The sequence below is a fragment of the Alligator sinensis genome, unplaced genomic scaffold (assembly GCF_000455745.1).
Source record: "Alligator sinensis unplaced genomic scaffold, ASM45574v1 scaffold1213_1, whole genome shotgun sequence".
In the NCBI taxonomy this organism is placed as follows: domain Eukaryota; kingdom Metazoa; phylum Chordata; order Crocodylia; family Alligatoridae; genus Alligator; species Alligator sinensis.
In genome coordinates this window covers 460,538-478,949 of record NW_005842401.1, presented here as the reverse complement: position 1 = coordinate 478,949, position 18,412 = coordinate 460,538, and the positions used below count along the sequence as shown (strand labels likewise).

Genomic DNA, 18,412 nt, shown 5'->3' with positions numbered 1-18,412 from the left:
GGTGCTGGGGAGCCCCGTCCCGCCCCGCCCCGCCCCGGGGGCACCTCCCTGCTGTCCCAGGGACAGTACCAACGCGGGGGGCAGGGGTGGCGGGCTGGACGTGCAGGTGGAGGGAAACCTGCCAGAGAAAATGACCACGAGGGCAGCCTCCTTCCCCCCCCACCCATGGGCGGGGGGGGGCTGGACGTGTGTGGCCCTGCTCTCCACCCACCGACAGGGCAAGGCCCCCAGCGCTTCTCAACCCATGGGTCCCCACCCCCAAGTGGGTGGCAAAGGTATAGGAAAGGGGTGTAAACAAACTTTAAAGATGGATCAACAAACTTTAAAGATGGGCTCTGCTTTAAAGGAGGGAAACTGCTGCTTTTCCCTTGCAGACTGGCAGAGCTCCAGCCTGCCAGGGGCTGCTTGGGGGACCCCCGTGCCCCACACACACCCACCACGCCATATACACGGGGGCAGGGGTGAGGGGCACTGGGTTGGGACTGGCCATTGTTGTTTACAAATGGGTCCTGGTACAAAAAAGGTTGAGAACCACTGCTTTAAATCCTTTCTGGCAGCAGCAGGCCTTGACCCCTCTCTCTGCTCCAGCGCTCGGATCCAGACACACCAACTCCATCCCTGCTCACTCCCTCCTTGGTTATGAAAAACAAAATGGAAATACCCACTGCCAAGTCTACCTCCTCCTCAGAGAGTTATTCCCCATAGCAGGACTGATATAGGGCATCTTCTGGAGGACAGACTGGTAGTACTACTCCTTAGTTCAGTGGGTGTCAACCTTTTTTGTACCAGGACCCATTTGTAAACATTGATGGCTGCTGCCTCCTGACCTAATAAACAGTTTAAGTAGAAAACAGCCCCCTGACCCTGCTGCTGCTGCCCCTGACTCCCAACCTGTTGCCCCGTGCCCCCACCAATGGGTAGGGCGTGGGTGTGGGGGGGCCCCAAGCAGCGCCTTGCAAGGGAAAAGCTACGGTTTCCCACATTTTTCACCTTTAAAGGAGAGTCCATTTTTAAAGTTTGTTCATGATCCTTTCATATATTGTGATCCACTTTTGGGTCACAACCCATGGGTTGAGAAACGCTGCTTTAGTTCACACTGATAAACACATCCTGAAGTTGCATAAAGTTGCATAGATGGTATGGTAGTGACACCAGAGCAGTGAGATACAGCGTTTGACTTGGCTGGGAGCCTTTGGTTTTCTGAAATATGGTTGGCAAGTCTGAGACAGGAGTCATTTTTGGTAAACTTTTATCCTAGAGCAGTTGGTCTCAAGTTGATCACAAGTTGCAGCAAGGGGAATTGAGGTTTGATAGGAGGGTAGTATGGGAACAGGTTATCCAGAGAGGTGGTGGAATCTCCTTCCCTGGTGGTTTTTAAGACTCTGGGAGACAAAGCCTTGGCTGGGGTGAGCTAGATGAGGCTGGTCCTGCTTTGACCAGGGGATTGGACTGGATGACCTCCGTAGGTCCCTGCCAACCCTAATTTTCTAAGATTCTATGAATTGCTCTAAAAAAAAAAAAGTTTCATTTTTTTTTGATACAACACATCAAAGACAGGTTGTGCATTAAACCCATTGCCTTTTGTTTTGTAAATCTTTCAACATATGTGCTTTTGTAAAATGATTATACTTGTTTTTCTTTCTTTTTTTTTTAACTTACTGATGTTAAACATCAGTTTCTCATGTCCTATTACATATTTCATAAGCTAATTCTGAAAGGGAGGGTAGGTAGCTGAGCTGAAGTGAGCTTTCACTTAAAACACAGTTCAACTTCAGTGATTTTCCTGAGGCTCAGACTAACAGATTGATAGATAAAGCTAAATTTTAAATGATATACTGATACCTGGTGCTGGATACAGTGATGCAGTGGATACACTGATGCAACACAGTACACAACCATGTAGACACAGCTGAGCTAGCTTGTTTTCTGAGAACTGGGATATATTAGCAGAGGTGGGGTGTTGCATGAATATGGTTGTAGACAGGTCAGGTATCTATAGAGCTCTGCATCTGCTGTGAAGACATATTCTTTAGTGCCTGCTTTTTATTTTTTATTTTAAATGATCTCAGTGGAACTATAGGGAAAGTTTGAAGAGTCTATAACTCACTGAAATTTTAAACACAGGCTATATATGAGTTAACTTGTAAGCAAATTAGGCTTTTTCTAATCAGTAATAACAGATTACAGATGAGCCAGTGGAATAGTTTGGGTCACTTAACCAGGTGCCATGACTCAATACTACAATACTCAAAACTCAAGCATTCACCTATTGTGTAATTGATGTGCCATGATACTGCTTGCTGCCATAAGACAGTGATATGAGAGACTTATGTATTAGGAAGAGTTCTCATTGCCAGATGATTTTGTTTTTGTTGTCATTGTTTCTTAATAGTTCTGTGGTCTCACTCTGGTGTAGGACTTGAAAGAAGTCTCATAGCTGCCATGACTGTGTTACATATTTTGACAGCACCACTGGGGAAGCCATTCCTACCCCTGCCCTTCTGTCTCCTTGGCTCCCACAGTGTTGGGTTGCAGAAAGATGTATGCTGAAGAGGGAGGTTAAGCCCTAATTCACTGTTATCTGTATCATTTCTGCCATTGACACTTTCTTGGTATGCAGTGGGCCTGAGGCAGTGCCCTAGGAATTAAAGCATGTGTAATGCCATAAGGAGGGGACATTTGTGGCAGAGGTAAACTAAAAATTAGTTTTAAATGGAATTTAGGGCTGTAAACACCACAATGCATTGATCAGAATTTTATAGCAGTAGCAGGGCAGATTTCAAATGCTTTGGGTACTTTCCCTAGCAGTGTGTGCCTGGGTTTCTTTTAGGTTTAATCTGAACTCTGAATATTCTGGATTTGCATTGCTTGGAGTAATTGCAGCATCCCTGTATTGTTTCTTTCCATTAAATTACTGACATTTAATCTCAGGCTTCACTCCATTTAAGTACCTGTATTTATGTCTGGGAATATATAACTTTAAGGGTTGGCATATTTGTCTTGCTCATCAAGGGCACTGTTTCTACTAAGAAAACTCAATAAATTTACTGACAAATTTACCACAGCATCAAGTAACAAAGGTTCCTAAAATGAAGTTTGGTTTGTCGTGTAAGTAACTTCCAAAGGACAGGTTACATATGGTCACTTTTTAGAGAGCATCATAAAACTGCAAGTGGGACGACAAGTCTGTTTTAGTGCTTATAATGGAATATTAAGTTTACCCATATTTAAATAAGGCAGCTTTAAGTTGCTCAAAAACATATGCCTCTGATCTATAGCAGATAAAGAGTGATACAGAGCATGTTCTGCTAATCACTGGTTTCATATTCTCTAGAAATACTTTGAATGTCTGAACCAAAGCACTTAACTAAGTAAATTGGAGAAGTTTGACTTTCTTCTCGTTTAAAATACCATTAATAGGTTAATTTTGATAAACCCCAGAAACTCATAGTAACCTACATTATTACGGAAACTTAAAAGGATACTGATAAATTAATCCTCTAAATTGAATATAAAGTAGTACTGTAAAGACTTCACAGTCTCTTGTAATTTTGTAATTTTTTTTAGATTATTAATGAAAAAATGCAGTAGTAGTAGTCTGTCTTTTTGTTGTGGGTGAAGATCCAGGTGGAAAACTGACTACATTCGAAATTTTGCCTAATCTATGAAGCGGGGGAAGGAAGGTGGGAGGGGAGTGCTAAGTCTGGCTTGTAAGATAATAGACAAAAATATGCAGACAGATGTTTTTTGCTTCTTAAATTAGTACCTATAAGTTTTAAATATCTTAAGTCTTTGGATCTATGAAAATCTATACTCTTTTAGAGAATTTGCCTAGAGTTGGTAAGTACTTTCTCCCAGTGATTGCAAGGATACACCCTTGCAAACTCTGGTGTGAGATCAAGGCCGTGCTCTTGAAACAACAGATTGGATACTGCGTGCATAGTGTTTTTAAGCTTTAAGTTTCTGCGTAGATGACAGGTGAGAGAGAACAAACTCGTCGTTCTCAACTGTGCTTCATTGAACTCTTGCTGATTGTTAATGAAATGAACCACGTTGAGAATGAAGCATTGGAATATTAGGAAGGACATTGATTTGATTTTGCCTTTCTGAAGTGTTTTACAAAATGAACAAGTTAAGATATAGTTTTGATGTTGAAATAACTATAAAGCTGACGTTAAAGAAATGCAGTCCTAGTATATCTTCTTAATATCCCAGAAGGTTTTTTTCTTCCTATGTGTTCTCTAGCAATTTGGTCACTTTTAAGTTATTGGAATAATTTCATTATTTTCTTGGATCAATTGTTTCAAACTTATAATGGACTTTATTGCTAAGAGCTTTTTCCTGATATTCATGCTAAATACTACTTTGCCTCATTTTAGTGCATTACTCCCTAGTTTTCTTTCTTGCAAAATACAAGCATTTCCTAAGAAATTATTTCCATCTACTTAGAATTTGTGTTAGCTATCTGCTCCTGTGCTTGTAGTCTTTACACAAATATCAGGCCTTCATTTGACCTCTCTTTCAGTTGCTTGTCTTGGTTCATCCTCCCATCATTCAACATTTTTCTGGTTTTGAGGTGGCTAGAGATGGTGTCTCAAGTGCAGTCTCACCGATGCTGTGTAAAAAGGGCCATTTTTCCTCTGGAATAGAAGATGTCCCTCAACCTGGTGCCAGGTGCCCTTGAGAATTCTTTCAGTAAAGGCACAATATGTGTTAACACTTTGGCAAGGCCTTTGTTGGAGAGCTCACTGAATAAGAATAACAATTATTTTTTTCCTCCCCCTCTGCCCTTCCCTCCCACTAATTTGGATTAGGGGTTGCCTCATCCTCTTCCTAGGGCTGGACCTACTGTGCTGTATCTCTAGGAGGTATAAGGTCAACAAAAACACTAATTTCATTTTAGTCATGGAATCCTGTCTTTTCTGTGGCAAACATACTGAAGATATTTGACAGAACTTTTGCTTACATTTCCGTATACCCCAAATTCACTGATTGCTGCGGAATTCTAGTTGCTGTTTAGCAGATGAAAGAGAATTGAACTCTGCAACATTCAGAAAAATTACAGCTGTATACAGTTTAGACTCAGGATTTTGGCTTTTCTGTGTACCAGTTTAGAAATCTGTCCTGGTTACTGCTGTTTTTATTCGACTGTATCACATTTATTTATTAAATGTATTGTCATTCATATTCCAATTAAAACAAAAGGAATATTATAGCAGAACAAAGGGCTGGAAGGTTTGTTTTGCATTACTTTGAGCTAGTCAACTTGATTTAGAATAGCTATGCACAGGTATTTGCTGCTGATCTGCTTTGTCATAGGTACTGAAGTGGATGTTATACAGTAATGTTCAGGAAGGAAAATGGCCAACAGATCTGGTTACTCCAGTCACTCATTTCTTTAAGAACAATGTCCTACATTTTTGTCCTTATTTTTAATAACTTTTGCTAATTTAGTCTAGCCATTTAAGTGTATACATGTTGTATTAGGGTATAGGTTGTAGCCATGTTAGTCTGAGGGCACTGGCAGACAAGGTTGTTTTGGTAAATCTGGTAACTTATTAGATCAACTCAAATAGTTGGAAAAAATAATTTAATAATAATAATTTAATATAATAATAATAAATATAATGTCCAGCTATTTGAGTTCATCTAATAAAATATATCAGATTTACCAAAAGAACCTCATCTGCCTATATGATGCATTGCCTTCCTGATTTTGGCTCATCTCTTCTTTCAACCTTTTACTCTCATAGTTGTGAAGACCACTTTTCTATAACTGACACGTAGCAAGTGCAAAAAAATCCACAACCATAATATGGTATCTATAATATAGTACTCATATAAAGTTAACTTCTTGTACTTTTTGATTTTTTGTTATCTTTTTAAAGGCTAAAGCAGCAGCATTAACTCAACTGCGCTGTATATAGAGAACAACTGTTGTATTTTCATGTTTTATTTTGTGCATTCAGTGCAATTACATACCTTGGTTTGCTAAAAAGGTGAAATAAATGATTCTTCAAGGCTGATGCTGAGCAGTCTACTTGCTGTGCTGGTTTCTGTCTTTGAGAAGAAGGGAAATCCTCTGGTAGCTCTGGGTGAAGGCAACACATGTCTAGTTAGATTGCTTGACTGCTCATTTTGCCCATCACACTGGCTGCTTGCATACGTTTAAAAAAATCCCACAAACAAAAAAAACATGCTTTACCAGAAGCAGCAGTGTGTTACTTCAACCCAGCTCTGTAGCATCTGTAAAGATCAGGAGCTTCAGCGGGGCTTTGGTACTTTTAGTTAAAGCTGATTCAATTGGCTGTTAGATCAAAGTGCCAAAAAAGCCCCACTAAAGTGCCCAATCTTTACAGATGTTGGGCAAGCCAGCTTGAAGTAATGTGCTGCTGCTTCTGGTCATGTGCAGGGTTTAGTGTGGGAACATGCCAAGTTTAAAGTGCTGTTCTTTGGGGGGGGATGGGGAAGGGGGGTTGCATTTGCAAGCACCCAGTGTCTTTAGTTATTAGTTAATAGAGTTACATTAGTATGGAACTCATTCTTAGGCACTTAGGATAAAAGAATATGCCACTTCTATTTATCAGTTGCCACCTTTCTCCCTTCCTTCCCCTATCAGGTGCTGAGAATTTGCAGCTCCTGAGAAGGTCAATAAAAATTGTGAGTGCTTAGTACCTCTGTAGATCTGGCCATATTTATTCGGGAGCCAAATTATGGCTTTAGGAGTCTCTTTGGGTATATGCATTTGAAACATGTTTGTCTTATTTGTCTTTAGTGTAAGCTTATGCTGAAAAATATTAATATATAATATTGTAGTGCTTGTGGCTTTCTTCTCATCTGTTCTTAGTCATTCACCTGCATGTTCTAGACTAGGGGCATTAGACTCACCTGGGTATATGGGCCATGGGCCAGATCCAGACATCCAGGAGCTCCTGGACCCAGCCTGGGATGTCAAGGCTGCTGAAGTGGCCACAGCAGTGAGGGGAGGGGTTTAGCATTGGGAAGGGGTCTGGTAGCGACAGTGGGAAGGGGAGCGAGTCTGTGGGAGCAGCAGCGAATGAAACTTGTCTCTGATATCCATACCTAGTGGGGCCAGATGGCCACAAATTCTGCAGCAAGCCATACCGCCCAACTTATGATGCCTGCTGGTAGCCCAGCAGGCCAGATAGAGGGTTTGTGGCTGGATCTGGTCTCTGTTTGATACTTCTGCTCTAGATGCTTGATTAAAGCTAAATGATTTGTTGGGGGCAAGGTGGCAAGTCACAGCTTACCTTAGAAATTCTCCGTAGTAGGGTTTCACTTTGCTTTAAAACAAAGTCAGTCAAGCAGGTAACATCATGTTCTTAATGATTTGTTTTATAAAGGTTCTGAGCTATTTTAATAGAATGATATGGTATCTAGCTCAGTCTGAAGCAATATAAAGCAGTCTTGAAATGTTCAAGTAACATCCACTTTGGAATACACAGGGAAGTAATTTATTGGCTGCAACATTCCCCTTCTAATATTGCTTATCTAATAACATAAACACAATAGATAAGGTCTGCCATCTTTGCTTTAACGTTTTTGGTTTCTGTAACATGTCAAATGTAGTAATTGTGCAGTTTTAGAAAATTTCAGGTTAAAAAAAACTGTTTATGTTCTTATAATTATATTTAAATTATTTACTGTTACTTGAAGTAAAGCAGTTTAGGAAGAGATCCATTTTGCCCGTGACAATGAACATGTGAATAATAGATGTTGCAGTACGTTTTCTTAGAGAACCTTAAGTGTTCTCTAGTTCCAAAATAAAAACTTTGGAAAATGGCAGTACTAAAACTGCAATGTAAACCATAAAGATACATAATATTTCTCTGCCCCTGAAAATAGAACACAGTAAAGAGCCCCCTTCCCCGCGCTTAATAATAACCCACATGCTTTAAGACAGTAATCAATAAGAGAACCTGTATAGGGTTAGATCCCCTCACACTGGTAGCTAGATAAACTGACTGATTTATAGTTTAGATGCCACCAAAATTATAATATGACTATACAATTCACTGTATCAAGATAATATAATACATATATTGCTGCCCACAGAACCACAGTAATAGATGATACAAACAGAATTTTTACAATTTGTACTTTGCATTTTTTTCTTTACTGATTTTAGTCTTAATCCCTTCTAACCATGTACTTTTCCTGTAAATAATGAGTCTATAGGAGTCTTGGGGTAAGCAACTTTCTTTCCTGTTCGAAATGTAAAGCACAGTGTACCCATTCCTTGAAAGTACCTGTGCCCTAAACAGGATCAGAACCCATCATCTTTCTGGGATTTAGCAAACAAGTAGATAAGCCACTGTAAGCCTTCACCTTAGCACGGTTGTTTGGAATTTAGATCCAAGATCCCTCAGGCAGGGCAGTCCTGCTTGCTTTCTCTTCTTTTCCTTCTATCAGGGCTTTGTTCCAGGCAGGTGCTTCAGGGCAGGGTTCAGTACAGGCTAGATCTCCAAGCCCTCATGTACGCTACATAGTTTTGCCATCAGAATTTGAGTTCTGACAGCAAAATTGTACACGCATCCACACAGCTCAGCACTCCTGTGGTGGGAGACCCCCTTCTCTGTGGCGGCCGAGCAACACTATTTCTGACTGAAGGAAACCTGCTGCTGCTCCCTCACACAACTGCTGGCACAAGTGATAAAGTGGAGTTATACAGAGCTGCCTGAAACTTTGTAGATGTGCACATACTCTGGCAATTTCTCTGTGGTAGTTGTCTGTCCAGAGGTTTTGATGGCAAAGCAGCTTAGTATAGGCAGAGGCTAAGACACATGTTTACCTTATTTTTCCTTAGACTGGGATGTTTTTTTCATCATCTTAGAACGTCTTACATGCTCTTCCAAAATTACAAGTCCACTTATATGGTTTAAAGTAGAGAAAAAAAAAAAAAAGAAAACCTGTCAAAGCAGGACTTTATATACAGTATATTGGGGAACAAGAGGATTTTGTTTAAGTTGTACTCCAAAAATGGGACAGAGTTTGCCTATATGAGAATATCTCCCTCCCCAGTAGAGCTGATTGGAATTTAGTTCCCTTGGAAAATGCAGCTTAATTGAAACCAAAGCTTTTTGTACATTTGTACTTCTTTGGTGAAATGCCCGTTAGAAACCTTGGGTTCATGGTGGAATACTGGATAAAGCAAGTGAGGCAAAGTAGGTAGTAGTGTAGGAGTTAAGGCCTTTGCCTGAGGTATGTGATAACCAGGTTGAAGCCCCAGTTCTGCGTGATGAAGAAGAACTAGAGTTTGGAGTTGGAGGGTGAGGTAGAAGTCTTTTATAGATGTGCGTTGTATTTGTAGGTAGGTATCTGATGAAGGTTGTAAATTGCTTGTCCCCCCTTTTGTCTGGAATTGTCTTAATTTTAAATAGTGTATTTCAGAAATTAGCAGGGCTGTTTTAGAGGTTTTAAAAAAAATGTTTATAGATAAACCAGAAATTTAATTAGGTAAAGCTGTAACTTCACTTTCAGGTTCTGTTTAGGATAAAGCACTTGAAATGTCTCTCAAAGTTAATGTAGAACTCTTCAGCTGTTTTCCAGCTAAAGGCCTTCATTTTGCTAAGAATTATACAGATACATACTTCTAAGCTTGCTTAAAATTAAGAAAATAAAAGCTTTGAGTGCTAGGACTTTTATGCAAAATAGAATAGTGATTTTTAACTGTGTCATTTTGACACTGCAGTAAGTCCTAAGTCCTGAAACCCACATCCATATGTTTTCTACATATAGGTAAGGGTTTGTGTTGAAATAGGGGAGCAAAAAGTCCTGATATTTTTAGTTTGATCATTTGAACAGATGCCTCTCTGGAAAGCAGGATTCACTTGCATAGAGTCCCATTGTGCCAAAAGGATTCTTTGGAGGATTATGTAGCAACACAGTTGTTCTTCTATATGGATGAAATGGAAAGGTTGGTGGCAAAAGTTCTGGTTCCCATAGCAAAACAATAATGAAGCTGGGTAGCACATCGTGCACATTTTTATGATATATATTTTATGAGACAGTAGTATTGCATTTGATGTTAACAAGAAAAACAAGAATAGAAATGATGCATATGGGCTCTGGAACATTTTCTTAGCATTTCCTTATTGCTTTGTGATTTTTAATGGTACGATGTTAAACAGTTTTCTCATTTTATTTTGTACGATGGTGAGTATTATTCTTTTTCAGATAGAGGAGGAAAAAGCAGAACATATTGCGAAGTTGTGTTACTTCAAGTTTTCAAGCTCTGTTGGCTTGTGCAGAGTTTGTTGACTGTGCAGAATCACTTTTGCAGGCACTATATAAAATCCCTTTCAGAAATTCATTGAGTTTCCTCTTAAAAGCAGGCTTTTTACTCTCCTCTCCTGATTGGAAGACTGTCCTGGAACCTGATTATCAGGGATCCTGGTTTGCTCTGATAAACAATTTAAAATTCTTTGATTAAAACCCCCCAAATCCACGTTTTTCCATGATTAAAATGAAACGCCACTATATGCATATGTATCAGTTGAACACACTGTTTTATTGATATATTTACAAATTTAAAGCAATTTGGAAGTTTACTGATGCCTCAATTGTTATAATAAAATAAATTATAACTACCTATATATTTTGGCGTTTGATTTGGGGTATTTTTATAATGGAAAATCAGAGCTCTCCCTGCCCCTTTGCTTACCAGCTGCAGGTGGACCTGCATTCTGTCTCCCCCACAGCTTTGTGGTGCTGAGCAGCCCTGACATGCCAGTGTCCTGCTCCTGCTGTTTCCCCTTACTCCCAAGCCAAGACCCTCTAGCCCTGTCAGCATCACCTGCATCCCTCTGCCCTCCCCCTGCCTGCCCTGCCGGCTCTCCCTGCAGGTAGGGATGTAAATATCCATTTAACCTCTTCCAGTTACAGGTTTCCCTCACTTTATGCGGTACATGTGTTCCTGGAAAATGGTGCATAACTCGAATTTGCATAAAGGGAACCTACTTTACAATGCAACAAATAGGGCTACTTTCCAAGACCTCAGCTGTACTGATCCCCAGACCCATTTCAACCGCTTTTACAAGACAATTTTCGTACTCACCAACAGCAGACAGTACGCACAAGCAGAGGGCAGTGGTAAACGTGGGGATGGCAACTATAGAAACACATGTTGCAGACAACAAGCGAGGAGCACAGATCTACACAGGAGACTATATTTTGGTGCGTGTCACTCCCACAATGCATCGCACAAAGCAGCTGATTGCGGGCTTCCACCACACCAATTGCATAAAAGTGAATTTACCTTGTATATAATCAATTTTTGGTATTAAGAGGGTCATTGCACAAGAGCAAATTGACACATACAGAACCCGCATAAAGCTAGTGAAACCGTTTAACTGATATACAGGTTAACTGAGAGGCCATGTGTAGTTCAGTGACCTCTGGCAGGAACGGCCCCAGCCCTTTACCTCTTCATTGTGCGCCTGGCGCTGTGCAGGTCCCAGGCTGCTGGTGGGGAGTGAGCCATAGCCAGGGGGCAACAGGTGCAGCTGAATCATTAGGTAGTGCTGCCCAGCTGTTGAGCCATGGCTTCCCCTCACCCCCACAGGCAGGAGCAGAGGCTGGGGCTGCGGACCTCTCCTGTGCCCAGATGCTAATCCCACCACCATAAGGAGGTGCCAGGCCCCCAGAGGGGTCAGGCTGGACTTCCCACCACAGCACCAATACTCCCAGCTGTGCAGTAGATCTGCCCAGTTCCCCTGTAGCAGTGGGGCCTGGGTAGGGTGACAGGTTCCTTTCACATCCTGCTGTGCTTGTGCCACTTTAGCCTAGACCTGGCAGGCACCTCTGTGGTGCTGGGCCAGGCCCTGTCCAGCTCACCCCAGGGAGCTCACAGGCTGGATCTAGACCTACATGCAGTGGTGGGGTGAGTGGCATCAGGGAACAGCAGGGGTTAATTCAGTCATCACTTGTCCCTGTGCTGCTCACATGCATTCCCAGTGGTGCTACATAGGCTGGAATTTGGCAGTGTCCTGACCCTGCATTTTCAGACCTTTCAGGAGTCCTGCAGGCTGGATGAGACAGCTCTGCAGAACAGATCTGGCACACAAGCTGTATCTTTGATACCCCTGCCCTTATAGGAACCTGCTTCTGGTTTCTATTCTGAATTTATTTATGGTCAGTTCATACCTTTGCTTATGTGCTAGGATTGTTTTTTAGTTTAAATAGTTCTCCCCTTTCTGCACCTAATGTATTTACATATATCAGCCATATTTATATTTGGACCAGTTGTTTACATTAGGCCTTGTGAGCCTTCCCATTGCCTTTAATGGAACAACATGGAGCAGGGAAAGTTAAGCACTTGCAAAAGTCTTTGGAGGATTGGGGACTAAGGGCATTTAAGATGCACTCCAGGGGTGTGGGGTGGGGTGCTTTAATTAGCGCAGCTCTGATAGCTGCTCTAATTAAAAGCAGCTAGTGTCACATTTATCAGCATCCCCTGCCACACTGAAAAATGGCAGCAGGGTGCTTTAAACTAAAACTCATTGTACAAGCTGTAGTTTAAAAGTGCCCCACCACCATTTTTTAATGCAGGGATGCTGATACACATGACTTTGGAGTCTGTTGGAGCGTGGTAATTGCCATGCTCCAGCAGACTTGATTAATTTAGTCTGTTCTGACACACTGTAATTATAGCAAGTCAGAGCAGCCCCGTTAAACGTGTATAGGAGCCCTGTGTGTTAATAGGATTAGAACCCTGGTTAGATTTAGGTGGAAAATAGTTTTCTCCTTACATGATATTTTGAGATTTAAAAATTTTTGCTATTCTCATTCAAGAAGAAACCAAGACGTTTAGCAGCTTTTCATAGGGAAAATGTACGTAAGAGCGACCCATGCATCCTAAACTAGTTGTGAGACCAAAAATCCAGTCCTTCTTAGTTCAAAGGAGATAGGATTAAAGGGCCCTTAACTAGCTCTTTATGTAGAACATCTCTCTTTTAAGTGTACATTCAAGACTTAAAAGGGTAGGGGACTTAGCACAACTTGCCTAGAATTTCACCAATTATTACATGTAACATGGAAAATTAGGATCATTTAAAGAGATCAAAGGCGGTGAATATTATTTCTTCAGATTTGCTTTTTATATTTTGCAGTATCTTTTGTGTAGTTATTTTCATTGTTTCATAGTGTAGGCAAGCTCAGATACAACTCTCAAACTCATTAGTTAGTTTCCTCTTTTGTTTGTGGGTTTTTCACAAAGCTACATGGGAGAGTAAGATGTTGGATGATACAGGAAAACAAATGTAAAGGTAGAAAAACTTAGTAGGGAAGTTTGTCCGATAGGACTCACTCCTTTAGCTTTCTACCTTACATTGTTCCTTTAACCTAATACTTCATTGTGTGTTCTAAGTAAAGACTCTGGTTCATAATATGTAAATAACCAACATTTTCGAATTTCATACTTCAAATCTTTTCAGTACTATCTTGGTTTAAGTATAATTTTTTCCACCCCAGTTGTTTGGTGCAAGGGGGAATTAAAAAGTTGAAAGAATTTTGTCCGGACTTTGTCTAGGTTTCCCTCAGGCAGAAGCCAGCATGGAAAACATAAGTGTTGGAAATGTTCTTTGGAAAGTTATAAACGTGTTGAAATGGTGTTAGGATAAAAAAATTAGTTTTCTAGCCTTAACTTTAAGTGGTATGTAGAAGCATATAAAATGTATTTCTCTTGTGCTGTACGTAGTGCTGTGTAAGGGCCTGATTTGACCACAAAGTGGTCTTCCTACATTAAAATATATTTCTGTTTTATGAACTGAGATATGTTGGTATCATTTTACTTATTTCTCAGTGCAGCAAGGTACTTTAGCAGATTCCTAACTCTAAGGATGTAGATCAATTGATTGTACAAGAATTATTATTCAGTTCCTTGAATTTTGGAAGAGTGAAAGAATGAACATCGTAACTTCATTTATAAAAAAAAATGTTAATGAGTAAAATTTTAAACTTTGGGACTATTTAAAGTTAGGCATATGCTTACATACCTTGTTGAATTGGGATTTTTGAGCTTGGGTCCTTTTTAGTGTCTATCGTGTTGGTAAGCTGACAGTTCGGAAAGAAAGACTGACAGACAAACGAACTGACATTTGAGTTATGCAAACACGTACTTGGAAGAAATAAATTCTACCTAGTGAAAAACCACCATTTGGTTTGCTTTCAGATAAACTTTTTCTGAAGGAAATTTTGCCAAGTGTTCTACTGCTGGCCCATCCTTTTCCCCTTCCCCAAAACTGCCCTTTGATTTGATAAAACATGAAATTTCAGCTCGACAGAGAACTTTAGGTATATTTAGCAGACTTAAATTTCTTATCAAATCACATCTTTAGGGGTGCTTTTTTGACAATAATAAACTTGTGAATACCATCAGTTAAGTCTGCTTCTAGCTTAAATACTTCATTGAGGCTGCATGCTCAGTAGACTGTACAAGAATCTCTCTCATTAAAATTAGACAAATGCTGTGCCTGTTTCTTATTTTTAAACTTACCAGCCTATACTTCTAAAAAGGGATTTATTGAAGTGGGAACAATATTGCCCAACTTGCTAGAAAGAGCAGACCTGGTGCCTAAAATTTTTTGTCACTTCATAATTAGATTATTTAGTTTGAGAGTAATGGAATTTGTGTACATTCTTGATAGTTGGTAAGACATTTCCAGTGCTTTATTTAAAAAAAAAATGGCACCAATGACCATATTTTCTTGCATATAACATGCCCCTGAATATAATGCCTTATTTTTGGAATAGCCCCTGGGGCAGGGGAAAAAATTACCTTGGAGTACAGGAAAGTACTAGAGATCTGGGACTTCAGAGGATTGGAGCAGAGTGCTGAGATCATATGGCTGGGTCTGATCTGGCCTGCTGGCTCTGGGACCATTTACTGGATTGAAAGTGGTATGTAGGGTGGGTAACCCTGTGCCCTGTCCCAATCCAGTGGGGGTGGTGGGGTGGAAAAAGGAGGAAGCATTGGCAGCATTAATTGCCTTGGTTCCAAATGTCACAGCAATTAATGTTGCTACTCCCACCTCTTCCCCCCAACACACGCACTCCCCCTGCTAAATTTCTGGATCTATGGGGGCCCTTTTCCTTCCATAATGCACACCCCAATTTTCCCCTGCTGATTTTTTGCGGGAAAGGTATGGGGTATATGCAAGAAATATGACAGTTGTAGGTTAGAACTACCCAAAGTAGCAAGTAGAGGGTATAAAATAGTTCTCAAACCTGCATATATAATTTGACTGAAAAGCTGTTTGTAAAATATTCAGTACTTTAAAAAATCCAGACGTTTTCCTAAAATAACTCTTCGTTAAATAAATAATAATGTACCATAGCAATGTACTGTGCTCAGTTCTTTCAAACACCTGAAAGAAGGTTTATATCCCCTTTTTTTGATTCTATAGAGCTGAGCTATCAAACTCATTTGGATCCAGAATGTAGGCTGCCTTGTGGGCTGGATGATCCACTTCCAGATCTGATCTGGGGGCTTCTTACCACAGCTGCTGGCAATGAAGGAATCATTGGTATGTCTGTCAGAGTTGTGCCAGCACCAGCAGCCACTCAACAGCCCTGGCCTTGAACAGTGGCTGCATTAACTCTTTTGCTGCTGGCGCTGAGATAGTGGCTCTGACAAGCTCACAGAACAGCCTTGTGGGCCAGATATGAAGGTAGGTCTATGGCAGGGGTGGACATAATGGCATACCTGGCTGGTGGCCAGACTCCATTTCCCAGCTGCCCCAGGCTGCGTCACTGCGGCAGGTTTCCATTGAGACCCCAGCATCTGTGGTGCGGTGACAGCACAGGGTCAGGGTTTCCATGGAGACCAGCCCCAGCGCACCATGATAGAAGGGTGTGCAGTTGGGTGAGGAGTGACTCTGGGGCTGGGGTCTTGCAGTGTTAACAGGGTGCTCTGGAGCTGGGGCAGAGCTGCAATCTGCTGCCTACATGCCCCTGCCCTCTGATCACAGCTCTGCTGGAGCCTGCTGTCACTGCTGCAAGATCCCAGCCCCAGAGCAGCTTCTTGCCTAGCTGCACACCCTGCCAGCACTGCTGCAGCTGGTCTCCATGGAAACCCTGGCCTCGCACTGTCACAGCGCCACTGGGGCAGGGGCTAATGGGAAATGGAGCCCGCTGCAGGCCCAATCCGGCCTGTGGACTTTGCTTACCATCCCTGGTCTGTGGTTTAGTGTTAACTCCTCTGGTATCAACCACAGGGAGGAGCCCTGTGGGCCAGATGACCCACAACCACAGGTTACATCTGTCCCCTAAGCTGTAGGTGACCCTTGCTATAGACAAATAATTTGTTTCTGTGAATTGTTACCAGTAATCATATTGTAAACCTGGCACTGATACAGAACATGCATATAGTCCATATATAAGTCTCAGACCAGTAACATTTTCAGATACAAATACCACTTGGCCAGGGGGGGTGGAATTTTCTTTTAAGGATGGCATGAGTATGATGCAACTCTTGGAATAGTTCAGGGTTTATGGATGTTAGATGATGACCTTCAGGGTATGACGTAATAGGCAAAATGCCTGGGGAAGCAGAGAAAGTATAAGTGTAGTACATTGGTTGGTTTTTCGTCCTTTGAGAGATGTTTGGGTATGTTGTAAATGTACTGAGAACAATAGGGTGTAACACGCAATAGCTATTGTTAATTAAGCATGCATGTTCTCGTGATTTTGTGAGATTTCTATTTAGCTAAAGAAGCAGATCCAAGACTTTACATTGTATAGATTAGCACAAATACCACGAAGTAATTAAAAATACAATTTAGTTTTCTCTATTTTATTATAAGTTCAACATGAATTTTCCATATTTATCAAATGCATAAACACCAAGTATCATAAATTTGGCATAAAATGGTCAAACAATCATGCAATAGTATTCTGCAATGGTAGTTTTGTTGTTTTGCATCATTAGACATGGAAAGAAAAAAGAATCATTCCAAGCCTAAAAGTTACCTGACCTGGTTAATCATTCACATTATGCTAAGAGCTGCTTCTTAGATTGTATTGTGATAGTTTAATTCTTAATCATTAAAACAGTAGCCCAAAGAATGAACTCTAATGATAATGCAGGACTAGTTTCAAGTACTAGATGAGGCTTACTAGTGAGAGAGGCTGTTAAATACATTCTAGGCATATTAACACCTATAATTTCTGAAACCTGTATGAGAGAATGACTAACTATAGCAAAACAAATAAGTTATTGCTTACTCATCCAGTATAATGACTAGCATTCATGATAATAGCATGTTACTAATTCAGAGCTACTTTTTAGTATGGAACTTGTAATTAAAAACACAAATATAAGCTGTGTGCGCGCCTACAGGAAATCAGTGTTGCACCCACTTAAATACACTCCTGTATTGATTTGGTCAAAATTAGTTTAGATGACTACATATGGTTGTTGAATAAGTAGAAGGATGCTAAGAACTAGATCCAAAAAAAAGGACTTGGGCATTGCCGTACTTAGCATGGTGGCACCAAACTTGTAGCTTCCTGGCTCCTAGGAGTCTTTCTAGGTCTGTGTATTAGAAATCTAAGCCTTATATACAATGCTTGGGAAGATTTATCTGCCTCAGAATGGAGTCCCAAACAGCCAGGAATGTTGAGTAAAAGGGGAATCACTGAAGTTTATGTCCTTAGGAGGGAAATACTGGGTGTAAAACTTTCTCTTTCAAAAAGCTGATGAAACTTGTACAGGGTTCATCTATTTGGAGTTTGGTTTTGATCAGTAGAATTAACTAGTTATGAAGATGAAGGTGGTCAGAAACTTAGGAGGAAGTAATCATGGTAGAAGAGAATTCATGAGTGCAAGGAATGGAAGTTATAAGAACAGTAAAGAAGAACACTAGATTTTCAGCCAACTTAGAGTAATAGTAGGTAAAGTCCCAAATTAAAAAGAAAAAAAATTCTAAGAGGGGTCACAGTTCTTAAAGGATTTCAGATTGGATGCTCAACATCAGTAGTTTAACTAAAGGGGGAGGGGTGGCTGGGGCTGCTGCCCTGGCCACCCAACTTAGGCGGTGAGGGCAGAAAGACAAATATAACAGCTGTCACAGCTGCTAGTTACCCTTTTAAAGAACTAGGAAATGACACACAACGCCTGCATTGAAAGAACGTAAGGTAACAAAGTAAACCATTCAGAATTAGGAAAAGCCAGATTTAACATTACTTGTACAACCTAATTTTCCCTAGTGTGACGGCGACGGGCCACCGTCATGGGTGCAGGCGGAGGATAGGCAGGATAGGGGGGCAACAACACCCCCTCAAGAAAGCCACGGGCCGGGCTACTCACCCCCGGGAGGGACGGCAGCGTTGGAGCTGGGACCGCAGCAGCAGACACGGCTGCGCGTGCCGGCGGCACGCCGGCCGCTTTCAA

General features: G+C 41.0%; 1 protein-coding gene across 2 annotated transcripts in view; it reads left to right on the top strand.

Moving 5' to 3' along the window:
- The window catches only part of SOCS6 (suppressor of cytokine signaling 6), a 40,546-nt gene that overhangs the window by 582 nt on the left and 21,552 nt on the right, over positions 1–18,412 (top strand). The window contains exon 2 of one of the 2 annotated variants that reach the window (XM_025211347.1): positions 6,620–6,660. The exons of the other annotated variant lie outside the window; for it this stretch is intronic. The gene's annotated coding sequence lies outside the window, so the exon portion shown is untranslated. The remainder of the gene's footprint in view (positions 1–6,619; positions 6,661–18,412) is intronic. 2 annotated transcript variants of the gene reach the window in all.